This window comes from Miscanthus floridulus, chromosome 1 (assembly GCF_019320115.1).
Source record: "Miscanthus floridulus cultivar M001 chromosome 1, ASM1932011v1, whole genome shotgun sequence".
NCBI classification, from domain to species: Eukaryota; Viridiplantae; Streptophyta; class Magnoliopsida; order Poales; family Poaceae; genus Miscanthus; species Miscanthus floridulus.
The window spans coordinates 59,062,086-59,089,010 of NC_089580.1; the positions used below are offsets into that span (position 1 = coordinate 59,062,086).

General features: G+C 46.2%; 1 long non-coding RNA gene across 1 annotated transcript; it reads left to right on the forward strand.

Moving 5' to 3' along the window:
• The first annotated feature begins 22,123 nt into the window (after positions 1-22,123).
• Positions 22,124-25,226, forward strand: LOC136484796 (uncharacterized). The gene is made up of 2 exons (XR_010766221.1): positions 22,124-22,569; positions 24,547-25,226. It is a non-coding gene; the product is annotated as an uncharacterized lncRNA (long non-coding RNA).
• Positions 25,227-26,925: the final 1,699 nt, after the last annotated feature.

Below are 26,925 nucleotides of genomic sequence, written 5' to 3' on the forward strand. Positions count from 1 at the left end.
TAGCCCTATGTCCAGTCGGTGTGAGCCTTTGTGTTGGATTGATTGTAAAGTGTTGTGTTGTATAATTGTTGTCTGAACTCCCGATCCAAGGAGCCCTGCCCTCCTTTATATAGTCAGGAGGCTAGAGTCCTAGTCGGTTTATAATGAGAGTTTCTAGTAGGATTACAGAGTAATACTGCTACTAAGATTACAGGGGAAGAATCCTAATCAGACTAGGTCTTCTTCCTTCCTTGCGGGGTATCCCATGGGTCCCGCACCGACATGCTTGTAGCACATTACGATTTAGAATTACATCAGATGGATGTAAAGATGACATTCCTAAATGGGGATCTGGAGGAAAATGTTTACATGGCACAACTGAAAGGTTTTGTTGTAGAAGGAAAAGAACGCATAGGATGTCGCCTAAAAAATCCATTTATGGATTAAAACAAGCTTCAAGATAGTGGTATTTGAAGTTTGATAGTATAATAAGAAAGTTTGGGTTTGAAGAAAATATAGAGGACAATTGCGTTTATGCAAAGTTCAAGAATAGGAAATACATTTTCCTAGTCTTGTATGTGGATGACATCTTGCTCGCTAGCAGTGATGTTAATCTATTACTAGAAATAAAGAAGTTCCTGTCCTCAAAGTTTGATATGAAGGATCTCGGTGAAGCTTCGTTCGTCCTAGGAATAGAGATTCACCGAGATAGAGAAAAGGGGGTTTTAGGATTATCACAAAAGGCATACTTAGAAAAAGTTCTAAAGAAGTACAGTATGCAAAATTGTAAGTGTTCACCTGCTCCCATAGTCAAGGGCGACAGATATGGGGAATTTCCATGTCCTAGGAACCAATATGAGATCAATCAAATGAAAGCGGTTCCATATAGTTGAGCTGTCGGAAGTTTACAGTATGCTCAAATGTGTACTCACCCTGACTTAGCATTTGTTACCGGGTTAATTGGCAGATATCAGAGTAATCCAGGAATAGAACACTAGAAATTAGTAAAGAAAGTTTTGCATTACCTGCAAGGTACGAAGGGTCTCATGCTAATGTACAGAAGATCTGATTCCCTACACATAAAAAGGTATACAGATTCTGATTATGCAGGAGATGACAGAAAGTCCACGTCAGGATATATATTCACTCTCGCAGGAGGAGCTATATCATGAAAAAGCTCAAAGCAAACCATCACTACATCGTCCACAATGTATGCCGAGTTTGTAGCATGTTATGAGGCCACAGGGCAGGTGAATTGCTGAAGAAATTCATGCCCAGGTTAAAAGTGGTAGATGACATACATAAACCATTCAAGTTATACTGTGATAATAATCTTGCACTATGTTATGCTCACAATAATAAGTCAAGTGGTGCTGCCAAACACATTGACATAAAGTATTATGTTGTGAAAGATAAAGTCCAGGATCATATAATTAGTCTTGTGCATATAAGAACAAAAAAGGTGCTCGCGAATCCGCTTACAAAAGGCTTACTACCCAGCGTGTTCAGAGAACACTTAGCCGGCATGGGTTTAAGGGAAAGCCTATGATTCCTAGACAATAAGGGCCTAGTTGAGAATCTGTTTCAAAATAGAGAGGTGCATTGTAGCTATTTAATCTAATGGCAACTGACCATGACGATGAGGCACGCTCTATACACTGATCTATGATAGAATAGGAACAAGATAAAGTAAGTAAGTTGAGATTAAATCATAAGGTGAGATCAAGGGGGAGAATGTTAGATGATCTCCAACCAATTGGCTTAGCCCTTGGATCCGCACCCTGATCGGGGGCGCCCAATCCTACATGGTTGGTGGGGCCCCGTCACACTACGCTATAAAGATAGGTGGGGGCCGGCGGCTCTTTTCATGAGGTTCACCATGAGCAGCCACAGTCGCCCCATAGACATAAACCTAATCCAATCTAGAGGGTCCGCAGCCAGTGATGGGAAGCTCCATTGCCTTGCCGCCACCGGACTACGTCATTGGACTTCACCGCCGAGACACCGTGCCACTGCTGGACCGCACCTACAACTGCTACATCACCCGACGCCCTCTGGCAACATCACCGATGTGATGGATGGCTCTAGTAGCTTCACCAAACCCTCCGATGGTCAGAGACCACTGCCCCTCTCCCTTCTTCTCCACCTAGATCTTGTAGTTCAGGTTCTAGGGTTTGTTCATCATGCTTATAGTAAGATGTACCTGCTAGATCTACGACTAAGGTCCTGTAATGTTTCTATCAATAGATACTTACAACACTAGCCAAGACCCCAGAGAAAAACTTCATTTCACTCTGCATTTGTTGAATGTCAGATATTTAGCAAGGGAATTCAAGATGATTGGAACCTTGAGAGCTAACCGATATTGTGCTATAGTGCTTTGCTAAAACTGAAAATCCAGGCGATAGAGGTCCTCATTCCTTTAGCAAGGGAATTCAAGATGATCACAACCTTGAGGAAAGTGCTGGCCAAGTTACAGCATAAATTGATAGAAGCTCACAATCAAGCATGACACTAGAATAAGATTAATAATGGTGACAACAGTTCTTTCAATCAAAATGCGCATGCATGGTTTTTTAATATGCCAAATTTAGCTCTTCTCCCCAAAGTGAATAGTTATTATATATGAAAATACAAAAGGTTAATAACTAATGGAGTTTACTGAACTTCTCTTTATTCTCTTGTGATGATAAATTTGTTTATTAACAATAGCTGATGAACTAAGCAACCGATCAATGCAAAAGGCAAGTGTTCATTGCTTATAACCTAAAGCTCTAATTATCAAAACTTCCTTATCTTTGAATAATCACATTTTTCGGTAGTGGAACTTGGCAGTGGTTGTATCATTTGTAACGTACACTACTACAGAAATCTTAGTGGAGGCAAATGAAATGGGTTAATGGAGGCGGGCATTGCAACCACCTCCAATCAAAGGTCACGGTTAATCGTAACTTTACGGAGGCGGTTGCCCTGCCCGCAACGGTTAATCGTTTAAGATGCCCATCTCTATTAATCAATTAAAAAATAAAAAAACCCTAGCGAGCCCAATCGAGCCCGCTATCATCATCGCGTCCGCTAGATCTGGGCGCCCCTCCTCCTCGCTGGATCTAGGCATGGCTGTGGGAGAGCCCGTCGAGCCGGATCCGCGCTAGATTTGACGAACCTGCACACGCCGCCATGGTGGAGAGACAGGGAGAGAGGCCGCAATGGTGGAGCCCACACCACCGCCATGGTGGTGGAGACCACGCCACCGCTGTGGGAGCCCCGCATAGCACAGGAGATCTGCATTGCCCGCCCAGCCACGCCGGCCCTCGCGCTGGATCCACTATGGGGGCGTGCGCCATCGATGCCTAGAGCCGCGTGGGAGATGGCCGCCGCCGCCAGGCACGTGTGGGTCCTCACCGCCAAGCACGTGGTTAACAGCCAGGCGAGCACATCTCTAGCAGGGGCCATGCGGGTGCATCTCTACCGAGCCCTTGCCGCCATCGGGACCTCCGCCGGTGGGCGCATCTCCACCGGGAGAGGTGGACGGTGGGAGAGAGAGTGGAGGGAGACGAGAGCCACCGCCGCCTTCTTCTGAGAGAAAAGAGAGAGAGACAGAGAGAGTCTGGCTGGGTGATGAGAGGCTCAATCCCTAACTGACGCCTATATACATGGAACCTAGCTAACGGGCCTGCTGGGCTGCGCGCTGCGCGCTGGGCTTCGTTTGTATTAACACAGATGGGTCTTATAGTGTGCACGTGAAAGCTCTAGTTTGGTTTTGGTTAATTGATGAAACCCTAAGTGCTAACCTAGTTTATTAAAGTGATTATGAGATAGGTAGCACTACTCCAAGTAATGAAGCAATGGTAAAGATCATGGTGATGGTGATGGCATGGTGATGATCAATTGCTTGAACTTGGAAAAGAAGAAAGAGAAAAACAAAAGGCTTAAGGCAAAGGTATAAAAAGTAGGAGCCATTTTGTTTTAGTGATCGAGACACTTAGTGAGTGTGATCATATTTAGGATCGATAGCCATACTATTAAGAGGGGTGAAACTCGTATTGAAATGCGGTTATCAAAGTGCCACTAGATGCTCTAACTCATTGCATATGCATTCAGGATCTAGTGGAGTGCTAACACCATTGAAAATGTTTGTGAAAATATGTTAACACATGTGCACAAGGTGATACACTTGGTGGTTGGTACATTTGAGCAAGGGTTAGAAACTTCACCAGCGGAGTGCGGATAGTTCGATGATGCCACCGGCGCTCTTTACAGAAAAGACGGAGGTCACTGTAAGTGACCGGACACTGGTCTGGTTGGACCGACGTGTCTGGTCAGTGGCAGCAGAGGGCGCACAGCGTCGGTCTCTAACCGGATGCTGGGTCACTTAGTGACCGGACGCTAGAGGGTTGCGTCCGGTCCAGCTGACGTGGCAGTGCACAGAGGAGTCACCGTGTGACCGGACGCTGGGTGTGTCCGGTCAAGCATGACCGGACGTGTCTGGTCATGAAAAGTCGTCTCTGGATGCTTACTAGAAATGACCGGCCGTTGGGGTTCAGTGTCCGGTCATCACTTGACCATTGAGATTGGACGATCAACATTTGAAAAGAGGGGACACGTGGCACGCATCGCGTGACTGGACGCTGAGGTCCAGCATCCGGTCGATATGACCAGAGCGTCTGGTCACCCCGTGTTGTGCCTAGTGAAGGGGCACATCGGCTCTATTTCAGTGGGGGCTTCTATTTAAGCCCCATGACCAGCTCAAGCTCATTCTCTTGGCCATTTGCATTGACATAGCGACCTTGTGAGCTTAGCCAAAGCCCTCCCACTCATCTTCATCATTGATTCGTCATCATTGTGAGATTGGGAGAGAATCCAAGTGCATTGCTTGAGTGATTGCATCTAGAGGCACTTGGTGTTTGTGTTTCACTGTGGGATTTGCTTGTTGCTCTTGGTGGTTGCCACCACCTAGATGGCTTGGAGCAGTGGAGGAGGATTGGCATGAGTTGGTGATTGTTGGTGGCCATCTCCGGTAATTGTGAGGGGACTTGTACCTTCCCCGGTGGAGCGCCAAAAGGTAACCCTAGTGGATTGCTCGTGTCATTGAGTTACCTCACTTGTGGGTAGGTTCTTGCGGTGTCCAATTATGTGGACAAGGTTCATGCAACACCTCTTAGCCACCGAACCAATAAGTGTTGGTCGACACAATGAGGACGTAGCATGTTGGCAAGCACGTGAACCTCGGGAGAAAATTGGTTGTCTCTTGCCCTTTGGTATTCTCCCGGTGATTGATTTAGCATTCATCTTGTGATTGGTTCACTCCTCTACACTGGTGGTATAATCACCCTACTCACTCATTTATATTCTTGCAAACTAGTTGTAGCAAGCTCTTTAGTGTAGCTAGAATTGAGAGCTTGCTTTGTAGTTTAAGTTCATCTAGTAGAGCTCTTTAGTGTAGCAAGTGTGAGAGCTCTTAGTGAGTAGTGACATAGCAAAATGTGGGGTTAGTAATCATAGCAACTAGAATTGTTGGATAGGTGGCTTGCAACCCTTGTAGAGCTAGAGCAAGTTTGCATTTCGCTATTTGTTATACTAATCAAATTGCTCTAGTTGGTTTGTAGATTTTTTAAATAGGCTATTCACCCCCCTCTAACCATATTAGGACCTTTCAGGTGGTATCAGAGCCGTGGTCACCGTTTGATTGAAGGCTTAACAACCTCGGTGTTAAATTATGGCTCAAGTTGTGTTCAACCATGTGGGGGGCAAACCACCGTTCTTTGATGGCACATGCTATGATTATTGGAAGAGGAAGATGAGGATGTATCTTGGTTCAATCAATGATCAAGTATGGGATGTAACCAAAAATGACTACGCTATCATTGATCCCGACAATCCCACCAACTTAGACAAGACCAACAAGCAATGCAATACAATGGCTCTCAACACCATATACAATGCCATTGATTCCAAGGTGCTTGAGCAAATCAAGGATTGTGAAAGAGCTAATGAAGTGTGGAGGAGATTGGAGGAAACATATGAGGGCACACCGGTAGTGAAGAGTGCCAAGTTGTACCTCCTCAAGGATAAGTTGACAAGCTTCAAGATGAAGGATGATGAGAGCATTCTAGAAATGTTCCATCGGTTGCAAGTAATTATCATTGACTTGAAGGCTTTGGGAGAGAAGAACAAGGATGATAATGTCTCTCATTGGTTCTTAATGTGCCTACCTCTAAGATTTAAGATGTTGAGAATGCTTATCATAAGAGGAGGATTGAAGGAGATTACCCCTAACCAAGTACTAGGTGATGTCATGACATAAGAGACAAACCGTGTGGAAAAAGAAGGGGTTGACAAGGATGACAAGAAGGAAGAAGAAGAAGAGTGTAGCATTCAAGGCTAGCTCATCATCCAAGAACAAGGGCAAGTCCAAGAAAGTATCAAGTGATGATGAGGATCTTAGTGACATTGATGATGAGGCCATGGCTCTATTTGTGCGCAAGATGGGCAAATTCATGAAGAAGAAGGGCTATGGTGCAAGAAATAGAAGAGATCACACCAAAAGCAAAGAATATGTGAGAAGGTGCTACAATTGCAAGAGCCCCGATCACGTTGTAGCGGATTGTCCTACAATAGTGACAATGATGAGGATAAGAAGAAGAAGGACAAGAAAGAAAAGAAAGAGAAGAAGGAGAAGAGAATGACCTTCCAAAAGAAGAAGAAAGGTGAAGGCTATGTGGTCACATGGGATAGTGATGGCTCTTTGGATAGTGGTAGCTCTAGTGATGATGACAAGAAATCTATCAAGAGAGCACTAGCAAGCATCGCCATCAACAACAAGCCCTCTATCTTCGACACTCCATCGACATGCCTCATGGCAAAGCCTACGAAAGTAAAATATGATGTGAGTGATGATGATGAATGTGAAAGTGATGCTTGTAGGAGTGATGATGATGATGAGGAATACTCCAAGGAAGAGCTCATGGACATGTGTGAGTAAGTGCACACTTGCTTTGAGATGAAGAGAAAGGAGTGCAAAGAATTGAACAAGAAAGTTAAATTTCTTGAGCAATCTCTTGATGAGCTCAATGCCACTCATGAGAGGCTAATGAAAGCCCATGAGAAGCTTGGCAAAGCTCACTCTAAGCTTGAAAAAGCTCACTCCTCTCTCATCGAGCAAGTCAAGAAGGAGGAGGCCAAGAAGGATCAAGTGATCATGTCTTGTGATGTGGGACTAACATGTGATCTTATTGATGAATCTTTTTATAAGCCTATTGTAGTTGCTCCCACTAACACTTCTTGTAGCACTACTACTTCTACTTCACCTTTGAGTGATGGTCTCACTTGTGATGCCTCACTAATGGTGGAAAATGAGACCCTCAAGAAGGAGGTGAATGAGCTCACTCGCGCCTTAGGCAATGCCTATGGTGGAGATGCCCGCTTGCTAAAGTGCTTGGGTAGCCAAAGGTTTTCTCTCAACAAAGAGGGATTAGGCTATACCCCCAAGAAAGGCAAGGCGGCCTTTGCCACTCCTAAAGTTAGCTTTGTGAAGGGCAATGGTCAGTTTTGCAATAGATGCAAGCAAGTTGGGCATGTATAGCAATATTGCAAGATTAACAAGAACAAGCTACCTAATGTATCCTCAATTAAATTTGATTCTTGTTACATGCTTTTTAAGGGTGCCAATGGTGTGAAGGCTAAGTTCATTGGTACACCAATTATGGGCCCAAAGAAGAAGGCCATTTGGGTACCAAAGACCTTGGTAACTAACCTTCAAGGACCCAAGCAAGTTTGGGTACCTAAAAAGAATTGATCTTCTTTTGTAGGTAAATTATAAGGCCGGAGGAAGGCATTAGGTGCTTGATAGTGGGTGCACACAACACATGACTGGTGATCAAAGAATGTTCAATTCAATCAATGAAAACAAGAGCAATGGGATTGATAGTATCACATTTGGTGACAATGGCAAAGGCAAGGTCAAAGGGCTTGGTAAGATTGCAATATCCAATGACTTGAGCATTTCCAATGTGCTACTAGTAGAGAGCTTGAACTTTAACCTATTATCGGTAGCTCAATTGTGTGATCTTGGTTTCAAGTGCATATTTGGTGTGGATGATGTAGAGATCATAAGTGTAGATGACTCTAACTTGATATTCAAAGGATTTAGATATGAAAATCTATACTTAGTTGATTTCAATGCTAGAGAAGCTCAATTGTCAACATGTTTAATCACTAAGTCTAACATGGGTTGGTTATGGCATAGAAGGCTTGGTCATGTTGGAATGAAACAATTGAACAAGTTGATCAAGCATGACTTAGTTAGAGGCTTGAAAGATGTCACATTTGAAAAGAATAAGCTATGTAGTGCATGTCAAGCCAGAAAGCAAGTTGGTAACACACATCCTAAGAAGAGCATGATGAGCACATCTAAGGCATTTGAGTTGATGCACATGGACTTGTTTGGACCAACCACATACACTAGCATTGGTGGAAACAAATATGGATTTGTGATTGTGGATGATTTCACTAGATACACATGGGTATTATTTCTTGTTGATAAGAGTGATGTGTTTGCAACATTCAAATCATTTGTCAAGGGCATTCACAATAAGTTTGAAACAACCATCAAGAAAGTTAGAAGTGACAATGGTAGTGAATTCAAGAACACTAAAATTGATGAGTTGTGTGATGAATTTGGAATTAGACATCAATTCTCGGCCAAGTACACTCCATAATCAAATGGCCTAGTTGAAAGAAAGAATATAACTTTGATTGATATGGCAAGATCAATATTGAGTGAGTACAATGTGAGTCATTCATTTTGGGCCGACGCAATCAACATGGCTTGCTGTTATAGCAACCGACTCTATTGTCACCCCATAATGGAGAAGACACCTTATGAGCTATTGAATGGAAGAAAGCCCAACATAGCATACTTTCGGGTTTTTGGTTGTAAATGCTACATATTGAAGAAAGGCACTAGATTGAGCAAGTTTGAAAAGAAATGTGATGAAGGTTTCTTGCTTGGGTACTCCACTACTAGCAAGGCATATTGGGTTTGGAATTTTGCTAGCGGTTCTCTTGAGGAGGTTCATGATGTGGAATTTGATGAAACAAATGGTTCCTAAGATGAAGATGAGAATCTAGATGATGTAAGAGGCACTCAATTGGTCAATGTAATGAAGAACATGGACATTGGTGATATAAGGCCTAGAGAGGTGATTGATGTTGAAGATGACAAGAATCAAGTGCTCTCTAACTCAAATGTGCAAGCTAGTGGTTCTCATGATCAAGTTCAAGCAAGTACTAGTCATGACAAAGTGCAAGATCAACAACAAGTGGCTAGTTCATCATCTCAACCAAGTGATCAATCAAATGGAAGCAATCAAGTGCAAGTACTTCAACCAACCAATGTTGCAAGAGATCATCCATTAGACACTATCATTGATGATATTTCAAGAGGTGTGCAAACTAGATCAAGGTTGGCTTCATTTTATGAGCACTTCTCATTTGTGTCATCCATTGAACCTAAGAAGATAGATGAAGCTTTGAAGGATGTTGATTGGGTCAATGCTATGCATGAAGAGCTAAACAACTTCACAAGAAACCAAGTATGGGAGTTAGTTGAGAGGCCTAAGGATCATAATATGATTGGAACCAAGTGGGTCTTCCGGAACAAACAAGGTCAAGATGGGATAGTAATAAGGAACAAAGCAAGATTAGTGGCTCAAGGTTACACTCAAGTTGAAGGTCTTAACTTTAGAGAAACATATGCCCCGGTTGCAAGATTAGAAGCAATTAGGATCTTGTTAGCCTATGCTTGTGCCCACAACATCAAGTTATACCAAATGGATGTGAAGAGTGCATTTCTCAATGGGTACATCAATGAGCTTGTGTATGTTGAGCAACCTCCCGGTTTTGAAGATGAAAAGAAACCCAACCATGTTTACAAGTTGAGAAAGGCTTTGTATGGATTGAAACAAGCACCAAGATCATGGTATGAGAGATTGAGGGATTTCCTACTCTCTAAGAGATTCAAAATGGAAAAGGTTGACACCACTCTCTTCACCAAGAAGCTTGGAAATGACTTGTTTGTAATGCAAATCTATGTTGATGATATCATATTTGGGTCAACAAATCAATATTTTTGTGAAGAGTTTGGCAAGATGATGGCAAGTGAGTTTGAGATGTCCATGATTGGAGAGCTTAGTTACTTCCTTGGTCTTCAAATCAAGCAAATGAAGAATGGCACATTTGTGAGTCAAGGCAAGTACATCAAGGACATGCTCAAGAAGTTTGCAATGGATGATGCTAAATCTATTAGTACACCAATGGAAACAAGTGGAAGCTTGGATAGTGATGCAAGTGCAACATGGTGGATCAAAGGATGTATCGGTCTATGATTGGAAGCATACTCTATGTGACCGCATCAAGGCCAGATGTGATGTTAAGTGTATGTATGTGTGCTAGATTTCAAGCCTCACCAAGAGAAAGTTATTTGAAGGCAACAAAGAGAATATTGAGGTACTTGAAACATACACAAAATATTGAATTGTGGTATCCTAAAGGAGCAAGATTTGAGTTGATTGGATATTCAGACTCCGATTATGCGGGATGCAAAGTTGAGAGAAAGAGCACATTGGGCACATGTCAACTATTGGGAAGATCACTTGTGTCTTGGTCATCAAAGAAGCAAAATAGTGTAGCACTTTCAACCGCTGAAGCGAAGTACATTTCGGCCGGTAGTTGTTTTGCTCAATTACTTTGGATGAAGGCTACTTTGAGTGATTTTGGAATCAAATTCAAGCAAGTGCCATTGCTATGTGACAATGAAAGTGCCATAAAACTCACCAACAACCCAGTTCAACATTCAAGAACAAAGCATATTGATGTCCACCATCATTTCATAAGAGATCATCAACAAAAAGGGGACATTTGCATTGAGAGTGTGGGCACCGAAGATCAACTTGCCGATATCTTCACTAAGCCACTTGATGAGAAGAGGTTTTGCAAGCTAAGGAATGAATTGAACATACTTGACTTCTCAAATATGTGTTGATGCACCCCCATTATATGACATGCCTCTCCTTTGAGCAAAGCAAGGTAAAGTTGATTGACATGTCATCCATCCATTGCTAAGGACTTGTTTAGTGCATCTAATCATTCCTATCATGTTCTAGGCTCATTCATGAAAATCAAATGAATTTGATGCTTGTATGGTACCACTATTGCTTGTATGCTTGAAATGATCTAGTTGTAGCATATGACATGTTTGTGGGCTTGTAAACCTAGTGTTTGATCTAGAAAATAAGCTATAAGTGTTTAACTCAACATGGTACAAGATAACCCCTATTTAGAGGTGTGGAGAAGCTTGTCCTTGGATCAAACCGAGTTAAATATCTTTTGCAAGTGATCTAGATTGAACCAAATTGGGAAAATGATCCTTATTTCACATGGTTTCACCTCAACCTATCTATAATTTGAGCTCACCTTTTGTGCTAATTGTTGATAAAGGGGGAGAGAGAGTCACAAAGATAGTAAGATAAGATAGGAGGAGCAAACAAATGAAATGACCTTGTAAGGGGATCAATAAAAAATGCACACAAGTAGGGGGAGCAAGCTCATAAACTTGTATGTTGTATTTGAATATGCATTTCATATATTTGCTTGCATGGCACAAGTTTTAAATTTCCATATCCATGCTTGTGTGGAGTATGCTAGCTATAGGCTTGAATGATGGAATGAAAAACCAGCATGCATAGGCTAAAGTAACTAGACTTATGTTCATGAAAACTAGACTCTTGCTTGTAATGTTGATCTCATGGGGTACTCTAGTTTTTGTGTATGCCTAGTTACTAATGGTGCTAAGGATGGTATATTGGTGCACACCGATTGGTATCACGCTTCAAAGGTCCATCTCTTATACCTTAGCATCATTTGGTAGAAATTGTCTCCTATATTTCCTATCTAAGCATATGTGCAAGCTATAATCCAAACTCTTGGCACATATGTAGGGGGAGCAATTGCTACCATTTGGAATTCATGAAACTTGTCCATATTCTTTTATACATGGTAAATATGCTCGGACAAGCAACATGGATTCAATTAAATTTAAATTCATATCTTTGTGTAAGGGTTGTCATCAATTACCAAAAAGGGGAAGATTGAAAGCTCTAGTTTGGTTTTGGTTAATTGATGAAACCCTAAGTGCTAACCTAGTTTATTAAAGTGATTATGAGATAGGTAGCACTACTCCAAGTAATGAAGCAATGGTAAAGATCATGGTGATGGTGATGGCATGTTGATGATCAATTGCTTGAACTTGGAAAAGAAGAAAGAGAAAAACACAAGGTTCAAGGCAAAGGTATAAAAAGTAGGAGCCATTTTGTTTTAGTGATCGAGACACTTAGTGAGTGTGATCACATTTAGGATCGATAGCCGTACTATTAAGAGGAGTGAAACTCATATTGAAATGCGGTTATCAAAGTGCCACTAGATGCTCTAACTCATTGCATATGCATTCAGGATCTAGTGGAGTGCTAACACCCATGAAAATGTTTGTGAAAATATGCTAGCACATGTTCACAAGGTGATACACTTGGTGGTTGGCATATTTGAGCAAGGGTTAGAAACTTCACCGGTGGAGTACGGATAGTCCGACGGTGCTACCGGCGCTCTTTACAGAAAAGACAGAGGTCACTGTAAGTGACCGGATGCTGGTCTCAGTTGGACCAGCGCGTCCAGTCAGTGGCAGCAGAGGGCGCGCAGCGTCGGTCTCTGACCGGACGCTGGAGGGTTGCGTCTGGTCCAACTGACATGGCAGTGCACATGGGAGTCGCTGTGTGACCGGACGCTGGGTGTGTCCGGTCGAGCATGACCGGACGTGTTCGATCGTGAAAAGTCATCTCTGCATGCTTACTGGAAATGACCGGACGCTAGGGTTCAGTGTCCGGTCACTTTGAGCTGCTGCGTCCGATCGTCACTTGACCGTTGAGATCGGGTGATCAACTTTTGAAGAAAGAGGACACATGGCACGCATCGCGTGACCGGACGTTGAGGTCCAGTGTCCGGTCGATATGACTGGAGCGTCCGGTCACCCCGTGTTGTGCCCAGTGAAGGGGTACAACGGCTCTATTTCGTGGGGGCCTCTATTTAAGCCCCATGACCGGCTCAAGCTCACTCTCTTGGACATTTGCATTGACATAGCGACCTTGTGAGCTTAGCCAAAGCTCTCCCACTCATCTTCATTATTGATTCATCATCATTGTGAGATTGGGAGAATCTAAGTGCATTGCTTGAGTGATTGCATCTAGAGGCACTTGGTGTTTGTGTTTCGCTGCAGGATTCGCTTGTTGCTCTTAGTGGTTGCCACCACCTAGACGGCTTGGAGCAATGGAGGAGGATTGACACGAGTTGGTGATTGTTCGTGGCCATCTCCGGTGATTGTGAGGGGACTTATACCTTACCGGCGGAGCACCGAAAGGTAACACTAGTGGATTGCTCGTGTCATCGAGTTACCTCACTTGTGGGTAGGTTCTTGCGGTGTCCAATTGTGTGGACGAGATTCATGCAACACCTCTTAGCCGTCGAACCGCCAAGTGTTGGTCGACACAACGAGGACGTAGCATGTTGGCAAGCACGTGAACCTCGGGAGAAAATTGGTTGTCTCTTGCCCTTTGGTATTCTCCCGGTGATTGATTTAGCATTCATCTTGTGATTGGTTCACTCCTCTACACGGCGGTATAATCACCCTACTCACTCATTTATATTCTTACAAACTAGTTGTAGCAAGCTCTTTAGTGTAGCTAGAATTGAGAGCTTGCTTTGTAGTTTAAGTTCATCTAGTGGGGCTCTTTAGTGTAGCAAGTGTGAGAGCTCTTAATGAGTAGTGACATAGCAAATTATGGGGTTAGTAATCATAGCAACTAGAATTGTTGGATAGGTGGCTTGCAACCCTTGTAGAGCTAGAGAAAATTTGTATTTCGCTATTCGTTATACTAATCAAATTGCTCTAGTTGGTTTGTAGATTTTTTAAATAGGCTATTCACCCCCCTCTAGCCATATTAGGACCTTTCAGCCCGCCTCCAAAAATAGATTTTACGGAGGCGATTGCACGATGATGTCCGCCACCGTTAATGGATTAATGGAGGCGGTTGCTAACCGCCTCGGTTAATTGCTGATTAACCGAGGCGGCGGTCGCTTTAAGGCGAGCGACCGCCTCCATTAAACCTTAACCGAGGCGGGCGCTCGGGGGGGGGGGGGGGGGGGGGGGGGGGGGGGCTGGCTGGCGATGGATAACCGAGGCGGGCAAAATATTTAGAAAAGGTCACCGCCACGCAAAAGAAATCCTGTAGTAGTGGTAGGATATTTATTTATTATAGGGCATCATATTATATTTACTACCATATTCAAACGACAAGTGGTCGCTGTTCAATTCTCAAACGATGCACTTCTACATAGAGACAAGAAGCAAAAAACCTGTAATTATTAACCTCTACTCAATACAATACCACTCATGGTACTATGGTCTATAAATTAACCTTTGTAAGGTAATATCACTGAAATATAAAACAAAGATACAGTTCGTCCAAGATGACAAGCAGGCTCCAAGCAGGGCGCGTCAAAGACGCGCCGGTTTTTCTAGTATATATATAAACTATGTCAACAGCTTTACATTTATGAAAATGGGAAAAATTTGCTGAGTTGATACATGGTGAGGTGGTTTTTTCAACAAAGGCGAGCTTTTGCAACTAAACATCTTATAGGATCAATATGAGAACCCGAATGACTTATAGGGTGGTTTTTGTAATTTCACCTATTTTTTACTCTATGTTCCAAATTATAAGTCATTTCAAGAATCTTAGAGAGTCAAAGCCTCTCAAGTTTGACCAAAATTATAGAGAGAAACATAAAGATTTATGACACCAAATAAGTATACTATAAAAAATATAACTAATGAAAAATCTAATTATACTCAGTTGGTATCATAAATGTTATTACCTTATTATATAAATTTGGTCAAACTTTTTCCGTTATCCATGATGTCTACGATCTTTGTCCGTGTCAATGTCCGATCGGAATTCAAATAGGTTATTTTTTATTTTTTTTAATTCTGAATTTTTCTGCGTTGAAATCCGATTGGAACTCAAATAGATGTCTTTTTCTTTTCGAATTTGGTAATTTTATAACGGCCGGTATCCGTGTCCTAGACCCTAGGTGAATGTAAATGAGATCTTCATAAAATCCGACGGTATATATCCGTCTCCTTTTCGTTTAACGTGAAAAATTCTTGGTCTTCTCGGCGAACGGTGGTGGCTTCTTTAAACCTTCAAATATAAATATAAGAGTAAATTACACAGCCGGTCCTTAAAGTATTAGACGGATTTCATCTGAGCCCCCAAACTACGAAATCGTATGTTTGGCTCCCTAATGTATTTAAGTAATCTCATTTAGGTCCAAAATAGATACGAGAAGGGTTAGAAGCTGACGTAGCCGTCCACGTGGACGATTTAAGGTGACATGGCTCTTTCCCCTTGCCCATCTTCCTCCTCCGTCTCCGGCGTTAGCTTCACCAGCGCTAGCTCCCAGCTTCCCACTCCGCTTTCCTAGGATCGCCATCTCCACCAGCGCTAGCTCCCAGTCTCCCACTCCGCCTTCCCGGGCTCTACCGCCGGCTTCTGCCACACCGAGGTCACCTCTGGCTCCGAGGCGGCGGCGTAGGCGTCCGATTCCAATGGGAACATGACCCAGGTGTCGTTCATGGCTAGTGGCGCGGAGAAGAACACGAGCGCCAGCTTGTTGCCCCGCTCGTCCACGGTGGCAGCCGGTTCTCTCAGGTCCACGGTCCACCAGGTCGCTCTGGTCGGACTCCTTCGTAGCCACCACTAGTCTGGCGGCGTCGGCGCCGCTGGAACGCCGCTGCTGTTTGTGGCATTGACGCCGAGGCGCTCGAGCAGCTCCAGAAGGTGGTTGATGAGCAAGAGGGCACACGCCAAACTCGCCGTGGATCGTCATGACCGTCGGCGGGACCTCGCTCGTGTGTGGCTGCGGGACCTCGCACCCACCACGGAGCCTTGCTCGAGCGACCGCTGGTAGGACCTCGTGCTGCCGCGGATCGTGTCTCGCACGTGGCCGCAAGACCTCCCGCGCGCGAGGCCGTGGGTGGAGACTCCTGAGCGCGGTCAGGCTCACAACGCCGCAGATGGAGACAACGGCGCACCAGCGACGGCCAAGGTCTGGATCTCGCTCGGTCAGATCTTGCCCCGGCCATCGCGACGGTGCAGCGCTCAAACCACAGCCACCACATCCGTCATTGAGGTCCAGCGGCAGAAACTGCAGCGACGGGCGCGGCCCGGCCGGTGACATCATGTCCGACGACGATGGTGTGTGCGGTGCATCCAGTCCGTGCAGTCCCACGTGCGGTGCCTCTGCGTGCTCAGGACAGATGCCATTGTTTGGCTCGACGCTCGCATGCTCCGGTACTCCGCATGGTGCAACCAGGTGCCAGACGTGGCTGATGCATGCGCACATGGTGCATGTATGGTGCTCCATGGTGGCGTCATTCGTCATTGCTGGCGACGAGAGCACTCGTGCAGCACGGCTACGGCAGAGCGACAGCGAGGCGCACCCGCGTGCACGGTAGCGTGGCGCGGTGAGGTCATGGCAGTGGCATGCCGCGATCCAGCATCGTCGTGGCAGCGGTACCCTCACGTCCCACCGCGGATGCTTCTACTGCCTAGGGTGACCCCAAATCGAGAGAGAGAGGCAGGGCAGAGCGAGATCGAGGGAGGACGACCATGCACGAGCATGCGTCTGGCGGCTGTCGCGCCGAGATTTGGACCGAGGGGCCTCTACCTTGGATGAGCAGCGGCGCAATCTGGTGGAGAGGGTGGAGAAGGCCTTGGCACAGCTGGAGTAGAGGGGAACCAGACAATGGTGAGACGACGGTGGCGAATTTGGCGGGCGAAGCTCGTCGGCGTCAATGGCGGGGCTCTGGAACAGGGCAGAGAGGAAGAGCAGAGCAGTGCAGCGCTACTCCTCATTCTTGCCCACGCGGGGCGAGGTGGCAAGCCGCATGCACGCTGCCGTAGACGAGAGTCGTTGCTCTGCCTCGCACCCAGGCCGCCGTGGGCATGCACTCGGACATTGCTGCCCCGTCGCGCACGGCCATTGCTACCGTACCACCGCCTCCACTTGGGCGTGTGGATGCTCTGCGCCGTCGTCGCTCACACGCGCAGGCACGGGCAGGCCTCAGCCGTCCATCAACTGCGCCGCCACCACGTTGCCACCGTCCGTCGCCTCTGCTGCCGCCATACGCTATGTCCACGCTTAAATCACGTCCACGTGGACGACCACGTCAGGTTCTAACCCTCCTCGTGTCTATTTTGAACCTGGATGTGACCACTTAAATACATTAGGGAATCAAATGTGCGATTTCGTAGTTTAAGGACTTAGACGAAATCCGTCCAATACTTTAAGGACCGGCCATGTAATTTACTTTAAATATAATATAGATTTCTGGAGAGAGTGTATGTTTATGTTGTGCTTGTGATTTTGCACGTCGCCTACATGCATGCCCTCTACGTACATAAATATTCTTGGAGACTGCCACCACCCTAGTCTGTAAGAAAATTCCAAGTACGCTATCGTACTTGCACATTTTTCATGCATTTTGCTTACATGACACAAATTAAAGATGCGATTGCGACCGATCCACAAGCTCGAAACGTATCTGCATTCAGTCAATGAGAAGGGGCCATCAATCTGAATGCAATCAGGAACTACATGACTACCTCATAAGCAGTGCTGTCCAATCCCCATCCATCCATGCATGTCGCGGTAGCCATTTCGATCACCTTCCCGCTGACGCAGCAGTCCTTTCACGGCCAGCCAGCCACTGCGAGGAGGGCGCTGGCGAAGGAAGGCACGCGGGAGGAGGGGTCTCCATTCCATTCCATGGAAGCCGCGAAAGGAGAGGAACCGTTGGCTGGATCTGGATTGGACCAGAGGCTGGTGGAGGCAGTGAGAGTGTTCCGAGTGTGCAGCAGGCGGCGGCAGCAGCAGCAGCAGCTTGATTTGCAACTGCAAGAAGCAGCAGCGCGGCATGCAGAGGACCAGAGGAGACTTTACTTTCTTCCCCAGTTGATCATACGCCTCCTTTGCAGGCCCGATCCGATCATGGTAAAAAGGAGTTTGCTACAAAAGCCTAAGATTTCCCGTATGTAAGAGAAAAAACAGAGGGCATGGTTGACATGGCATTTCGACAGAAAAAGACGAGTAATTGAGGGAAGTTTTGACAGACAAAGTCAGATTAAGTGGTAATCATTTCGTTCAGAAGTATTTTCAAAACAAAAGGTAGGTAACTGACATGGCTTTTCCAACATAGGAAACGAGTAGCCCTGCCTGCCATCAGTCAGGTAATGCAGACTCTGTAATTCAGATTACAATCTCAGAGCATCTGCCTATTTGGTACTTCAGGAAAGACAAGCCTAACCTACATGCTAAACTTGTAGCCATCAGCCTACAACCAGATGAATAGAGAGAGTTGTAAGGAATACAAGATCAGTGTTCAAATTTCCGTTCATATGCCATGCAAATCCACTCTATGCAAAAGGGAAAGATAAACAGCCTGTCAGGAATATATCAGTACCGACGACATGCAAATTTTCAGTCAACAATCCATTTCAATTCAACAGATAGAATAGTGCATTTGAGGACATGGATAACAAGAAAGCCATTATTGGATTCAAGTTCACGAAATTCCTTTGAGGCATTCATAAAAAAAAAAAATCCATGGGTCTTAGAAAATCTGCATCAGTACCACTGTCAACCAATTCAAAATATTGAGGTTTCCATTATGTTTGCTAGCGATAACTTAAGGTGGAAGAGATCTTTTACAGGATGAGTACGAGGGGGAAATAATTTTACCACGTAGCATCCTGTGAATTTCCATGCCAAATAATCATAAATGACAAAAACAAATTTCAGATACAGAATGATGACAACCTATATTATGCACTACTGTAAATTTGATGAGTAAAGCCTGGCATGTATGGGAAGACTAGAAACTGAATCGTCCGTCAGTTAACCCCTGTGTTCTGCATTTCAGCTCAGAGCCCCAGAAGTTACTTCATAAAATGAAAAACTGGAGCATGAACACTAGTTAAACTAGTTGCTGAACGAAATAAGGACACTGAACCACACAAGTTCAGGTTTCATGCATATCAATACAGTTCCATACTTCCATGCATCTACAGGGTAAATTTCTTACCACAAACACAGACATTTCTAAACTACAATTTCAATTGCTTCACATGAAAAGGCCACAAACGGCACAAATCTCTGCATTGAGTTTACAAGGAATCCAAGATGAAGGGAATGCAAGAATTATCTCAAAGCGATCAACCGGTGTCTGATCAGTGGAACACTCAATATGATCCATCAGTAACATTCAGCAGTCGGACGCCTGGACGGTGCCGCATCATGGCAGAAGCCAAACTAGAGGTGAGTAGTCAGAGTCTTGTACCTCAGGTAGGAAGCAATGGTGAACGATGGGAGGCATCATCGTCCACTTACCCATGTCATGACATGGGAACGCCTGAATCTGATGACTCTCATGCAGATCGTCCAGGAAGTAGATGGCATCCTCCAAGTGTACCGATGGGAAGTTTGCCAATTCGTAGGCTCTGGAGGAAGCCCGTGCAGTGAAGAAGAGGCGCCTGTCCATGTCAAGCACCTCTTCCCAGACACAGGAGACAACAATCATTCTTTCGGTGACAGTCTTGAGCGGTCTCAAGCGGAACACCTTGAATGAGCCCGTCGTCTGGCTAGGAGATTCAGCTTCTGAAAGCTTGACGATCATGAGCAGTTCGCCACGGGACTCCACCAGGTAACGACCAATGACCTCGCGATCATAATGGTTTGGGGTCGCGAAGTAGAACGTGTGCCCCGCTTCAATCTTTAGTTCTCCGTTGGGAAGCAGCACCGGCTTCATCTCGTGCACATACTCAGCTGGTGTGAGAAGGTAGAAGGCCCCATCGAAGTGGATGATGTCCTCCACTTCGGCCTTCTGCATCTTGCCGTCAAACAGGACATGTGGGTCAACAGCGTGAGAATCCCCATCCCTCCAGAAGCACAGGCGGCGTTGATTCGGCGCGCCGGGCGCACCGTAGACGATGGCGGCGCCCACGCAACCGTCCTGCTCCGGCTCTGATGAAAGTGTGGCGGCGACCATCACCACAGGATAGGTCGTGCTGTCGTAGAGCCTCGAAGATGGCCGCATCACGGCGTAGTCCGGGAGGACGCGTGGCTCACCGGTGCGCAGGTTGAACAGAATGTTTCCTCGAGCACCGCCGTGGGCGACGAAGATGTACCGGCCGTCGTACGAGCCGAAGCACCTCGCGCCGCGCACCTCGTCCGGTACGCGCCAGTGGTGGATCCTCGCGGCGCCGCTCGCTCCGACGCCGCAGAGGAGGCAAGAGAGCTCCGGACCGCCAGCGACAGGGCGCACAAGCCACGGGAGGCGTGGCGGCAGCTCCAGCTTCCCGAGCGCGCGCCAGTCGCGGCAGACCTCGGGCAACCTGGCGCGGTCGACCTCGCACGGGACGCGGCCGATGATCTCGTACAGAACATGTGCTGGAAGATCTCCGATCGTGCTCATGGGTGGGGGGTTGGGGAGTATCCAGGTCGGAGAAGAGTGCCTGGAAGGGCCGTTCTCCGGGAAGAAGAGCGTGACATTGGAAGGCGGCCCTTCCGACCACTTGCCGTTGTCGTTGCAGAAGTACAGCCTCTCACTGACGCCGCCGAAGATGATGTCGTCGTTGTAGAAGCTTCGATCGTCTGAGAAGTAGACGCCATCCTCGAACCCAGGGTAGTCCGCCGTTTCGTAGGATCTGGAGCAGCCTCGCCCCACGAACAGCATGCGGCCACCTAGCGTGTCAAGCTTCCGCCAGGAGTAGGGGTACCCAACCGCGCCGCCGCTTCCATCGTCCTCGGGTTGCTGCGGTCCAACCGCGCGGAACACCTTGAACGCCGAGGTAGACGAATCAGGATCTGGGGCGTATCTTACAACCATCAGCAGTTCGTCGCGCGAGTCCACCAGGTACCGGGCACGAACGACCGCGTCATGAGTGCGATGCCTCGGCACGAAACGGCGCAGTGTCGACTCCACCGCTGCTCCTCGCACCTCGTCCCCATCTAGAACGAAGGTCGGTGCGCACTTGAGGATGTGCTCGTTGTCAGTGAGGAAATGGAACAGCCCCATGCGGTAGACGACGTCCTCGACAGCTTGGGAGTCCCACGGCACGGTATCGTACGCCACCAGATCACCCATGCGCCAGAATGCGCAGCGGCGATGGCGCGGGCAGCCTCCGTCCCGGTCCCGCTGATAGGTGATGATGCCGGCGATGACGCAGTCTGGGTCATCCGGCGGGGCCGAGAGGGCGGCGGCGAGGATGACCATGTCGACGCACTGGAGCGAAGGGTGGGGGCTAACCACGTCGGGGAGGACTCGCATCTCCGACGTCTGGAGATTCAGAAGTCGATGATGCTGGTTCTGTTTCATGGCGAGGAAGAGGTAGGCGCCATCGTACGAGCCGAAGTAGCGCATGCCGGCCCGGTCCTTGCACAGGTGATGAGTTTGGCCGTCGCTGAGGATGCAGGCGAGGCGTGTGACGTCGCTGGACGTGAGTAGGAGCATTGGGAGCTCGGGCGGCGGGGGCGGAGCTGCGACGACCCTAGCACGCCATGCGCGGCAGGTGGCGGCCATGCGCACGCGGTCCCATTCGCACGGGACGAGGCGGGCAATCGAGGATATGACGCCCGGCGGGAGGTCCGCCCAGGATGAACTCGAGGTAGGTGCCATGGAGAGCAGGGATTGGGGGGTTTGCGAGTTGCTAATGGCAGAAGCGAGGAGGAAGACGACGAAGTTCCCTTTTGTTTTGGAAGAAGGAAGTCAGGCTGGTTTTATAGCGGACTAGCGGTGAGTTGGTCCCAGCTGTCGACGCTCTCCAGGTGGCCATTTTTGCTTGGGCCGGTTAGATTGGGCCAAAGCTGCAATGCAGTCCCCATCCTGGTTTTTTTTTTAGAAGACATAACTGTCGTGGTACATCCAATTAATAAGCTTTGTTTATACTATGTACTTTTATTTTTCAAATCACAAGTACGCTGACCTGCTTCGACTACTTCCTCCGCGGCGGCGTGCTCCACCGCTTCGAGTGCGGCGTCCCCGCGGCCGCGTTCCTCGCCAAGCTCCGTGGCGGGACCTGCACCACCGCGCGCGCTCACCTCCCAGGCGAGTCCACGGTTCCCCCAGCGACGCCGCATTCCTCGGAATCGTTCCTGGCGGCGCCGCACCTTCAGCCCGCCCAACACCACGCCGCCCCTCCACCCTCACTTCAGCGCCGAGGAGACAAGGCGCGTCCCCCACGTCCCCTATCTCGCCATCGACGTCAGCACCGAAGAAACGAGGTGCGGTCCCCGGCGTCCTCTCCCCCTTCGTCGTCGTCAGCGCCCGAGGAGACGAGGCGTGGGCCCCGCGTCCCCGCCCTCCCCCTACGCCAGGTGCCTAGTTCCTTGTCGTGTCCTTCACCGGCGACGAGCACCCACCAGGTATGCGCGCCCCTTCTCTTCCCTTGCTGTTGCGGCGAGCACCCGTACCCTAACGGCCTAACCTAGGTTATTTGGTCATTCGCATCCAGATCTGATCTAATTACATGTGTTCATCATGCATGGGCGATGGGTGGCTGATTAGAGACATATTTTTACTGTACTGCTAGAGTGCTGTTAAATTAATCTATGTACTGCTACTGCTTGTTAATTTAACTTGTGATGGTCATCGAGATGCAACTGCCTTGCTACTAAATTCTTGAAATTGTGTATCCTCTCTTTCTGGAGGTATTTGAATCTGATGGTTCAAGTGGCCCAATTAAGTTATAACATGATTAAGAGGGGTCGTCAGTTCAGTTGGAATAGGTGTAAGGCATTCAAATGACAAAACGTGGACTAGGCAGAATCCTAACATGATACTTCTTCCATTTTTATTTTATTTTCCCTGATTTTCAATTAATTTGTCCTTTCTTATGATGATTTCATCTTCCTGATAAATGAGTTTCACCTATTAAATTCAACTGTCCGTCTTCATGACTGGCCATTTGTTTCTTGACTAGATATGTGTCATGATGACACTCAGTTACAAATTGTAATCCTAGGCTTCATTAGCTGACATACATTATTAGAGTACTTTGTTAGCTAGTTGGACACTTGCTATATGGTGTCACATGCCTTGATGGAGTCTTGTTTTATATGCTTTACAGATTATATGGTGTCACACGCCTTTATGGTCTTTTTTATATCCTTCACAGATAAAAATCATGGAACAGACCTAGCTCAGATTTTTATGGAACAGACCAGCTCACATGTAGTGTTTATAACATATAAAAATAAATTTATCAAAGCGGACTGTAGATGTACCTATGGTTCAATAACTTATGTTGCATGTGAAAATGTGATTATTCAAGATGCTAGCAGCATCTAGCTATTTTGAATTCTGATGTGTTGTTTCTGACAGAGCCAATACAGAGATAAAAGCTCTCTGATAGACTTAGTTTTTCGAATATAAAATGGGACAAGATAATCCAAAATTTGATAAATGGGTCATTTAGGAAGCTCAGTGGTCTCTTCCATTGTCTAGCTTCCTTAAACGCAGAGCAATCAGTTCCTTCATTTATGGATTGCTTTGTTTGCCTCATGAACTCGAGGGCAGTATATTGAGACAATTCGACAACTTTAAACCACTTGATTCCTCATCATCTGTACTGTTTGTTCTTCATTTTGCATAGTCCACTTCGGAGGTCAATTTGGGTTTCTAGCTATAGTGTTAGATATAATCCAGACCCCTTAAAATGAACCTGTGTTTATTTGCTTAGGAAAAATGTAACTCCAGGAATAAAACTGAAAACACATTGTCTTATTTATTGAGTGAACATGTGGTTGTATTAAATATCAAAAGAAAATGGAGAAGGGATTTAGCAACTTTGTTGTAAGAGTGTGTTGCTGATTTTGTGGGAAACCATTCTTTTCTAATTTTGAGCATAGTTACTTTTGAATTTATTATTTACTAAATCCAAATTCACTGACCAAATTGTAGACTGGCATTCTAGAATGAAAATTGCGAGATTCATGGGGAATTCAAATCATACAGATCGACAAAAGATCCACGGGGACTTCAAATCATACAACATTTTGTTAAGCAGGGACTTTCAGCCAAATGTTGTGATTTTAGGTCCACTAAAATTTTTCCAGCAGAGGATAGTCTTACTGCAATAGCATCTGGACTCTAGATATCACACCAAAGACTGTTTGTGCTTTGAGTACGTCCCAACAGTCCGGTTAGATATTTACAGTTTCGGGGCTATGCCCTTCGGTCTCATTAGATCCAAAGCTGGTTATGTTATTCTTGACGAGTTGGATGATAACAAATGTGCTCTAGAAACGAGGAGGTTTATTGATTGCTACTTTTAGAATTCTTTGCACCTTTCTTACTGATATGCACATATCCGTTTTCTATTTGTGTATGTCGATCTGCAGTACCTTTTTTAGGCCGAGAACCAGACCACGGTGGCAAGGGCAGTGAAGAGGACAGTGACATCGATGACATGCAGTACTGAAGCTTGGAGATGGCTTGCTGAAAGCTCGCCTGCTGCACCTTCTTTTGTCTTGTACCTCTGACTATGCGGATCCATTTTGAAGATGTGGAGATGGCTAGATGTCTGCTGCCCTACAACACTTTCTTTTGTTATTTGACTATGATGTGGTTCTCATTTTGGAGATGACAAGATGGGTTGCTGGCTGCTCCACTTCATGGCTTTGAAAGTCTGAATCTAGATGCTAGTAAAGTAGTAGTATTAGTTTAGCTTAGTTAGACCGTGCTGATGTTATGTACTCCTCTGTTGCAAGTAATTTAGTCTATGCATCAGTGTGACATGTAGAAGGGTAAGCCTGGTGCAGTGGTGACAGTTGTCTCACTGAGTCACCAGGTCGTGGGTTCGAAGCAGCCTCTCTGTAGATTTTGCGGGGAAAAGGCTTATCCCTTCCCCAGATCCTACTCATGTGGGAGCCTCCGGCACTGGGTCTGCCCTTTATTAGTGTGACATGTTCTCGACGCTGACGATGAGAACGTGGCAAACTTTTAGGCCTGAGGCTTGTGATTTGTAAGTATGTGGTATATTTGTTAACTCATGAATGGTTAAACTATTGAACTTTTGCTATTACGTGCGTTTCGATTCTTGGGTGATGCTTGTGTTGGACCTAACACAACACGATCATGTATGGCACCGACAGAGGGACTTGGATGCACTACCTCGCTCACTTTGCGTCACCTCCGATCCTGAACACAAATCAATTGACTGCATTAGGAGCCAGCAGCGGCCATGATCAACTTAAGGCCCTAGCAGGCAGCAGCGGCCATGAGACGAGGACGAGGACGAGGCCTGATCCCTTGATCGATCGATGTGCGCGATAGACATCGGGAGTTGTGGGGGGCGACAACAGTTCTCGTAAGCCGCTGGTTGAGATGACTCGTTTGCAGGTCTGGGCCCTTTTGCTATACCGAAAGCCCACTAAGCTGAGGTGTTTCCTCCAGCAACATATTACAATGACACTAGAAATTATTGCAACCAAACACACATGTGGTAATATCAACATGTTATTGCATCGCTTTAGATATTTAGTTGCAATAAACAGCTATCTATTGCCATGGTCGTGAGAAATATTACAACCAACAAAAACTATGGCAATAGCAACAAATTATTGCATCACCTTGAAAATTTACTTACAATACACGGTCTACCTACTGCAATGGTCGTGAGAAATAACCCAACAACACTGTGGCAATAATTTCAAGCAATAGCAACACTATTCTATATGGTTGCAAGAGCATCAGATAGTTGCGACGTCAATTAATACTAATGCAACACAATGTCATCATGGCAATATTTTAAATGGGTGTGGGGGCTGGCTGGGCCGGCCGATGGTGCTGGCCTCTTTTCTCCTTTCTATTTCTCCTCTATTCCTTTCCTTTTCTATTTCTATACATATATACCACCTTAGTGGGGTCCACCTAGGTCAACACTAAGGTTTAGGTCAAGCCAAGGCCTTGGGCCCACACACAACAAGCATTTATTTTAAAAGGGGTGCTCAAGTTTTATTAACAATCATAAGATCAAAAGAAGCAACTCACATGTTTGAGTTAATGCAATGCTCACACATCTAGTTTAGGGTCTACTTGTGCAACTAGGGTGGCTTCCTAGCATGCATCACTCACCAAGCAAGGGTTTTTAGAAAAAAAAATTTGAAAGTTGGGATTTTTGGGTTCTGGGATTTCAGGGTTGTTACAGCAGCCACCATAGCAAGAGAGCACTAACAATGAGGCGACAAAGTCAGACGGAGAGGAGGAACAGGAGTGGGAAGAGCAGCAACAAGGTGAGGGTGAGCAGCAGGGAGGGGATGGTCAGGGACAGCAGGAGGACAATAACACAAAATATTATGTGATTGACATGGACTTAGAGGTGGAGAGTAGGGAGTGGAGACCCAGACACTTCAATGAGGTGATCTTCACACTTTAGTTCGGCCTTGAGCGGTCAATGACACAACCTCACTTCCACAACCTGGCATAGCAGGAGCTCTTCTACGGGCACTTTGACTTCAGGCCTATTCACATGACCAAGTACATTGATTGGGCATGGATTGAGAGGCTTGAGCAAGTGGCACCGATAGCTCAGATGTTCCATACGATTGGGTTGACGTCAGTGACGAAGTTCTAGTGCGCCTGGAAAGAAACCATCATGAGGCAGTTCTATGCTACCGTGGAGATTGATGTTGAAGCAAAGAGGTTCACTCTGATGAATAGGGATAGGAGGTACACTTCCACGTTTAGGGAGTTCGCAACAACGATCAGCCTGAACTATG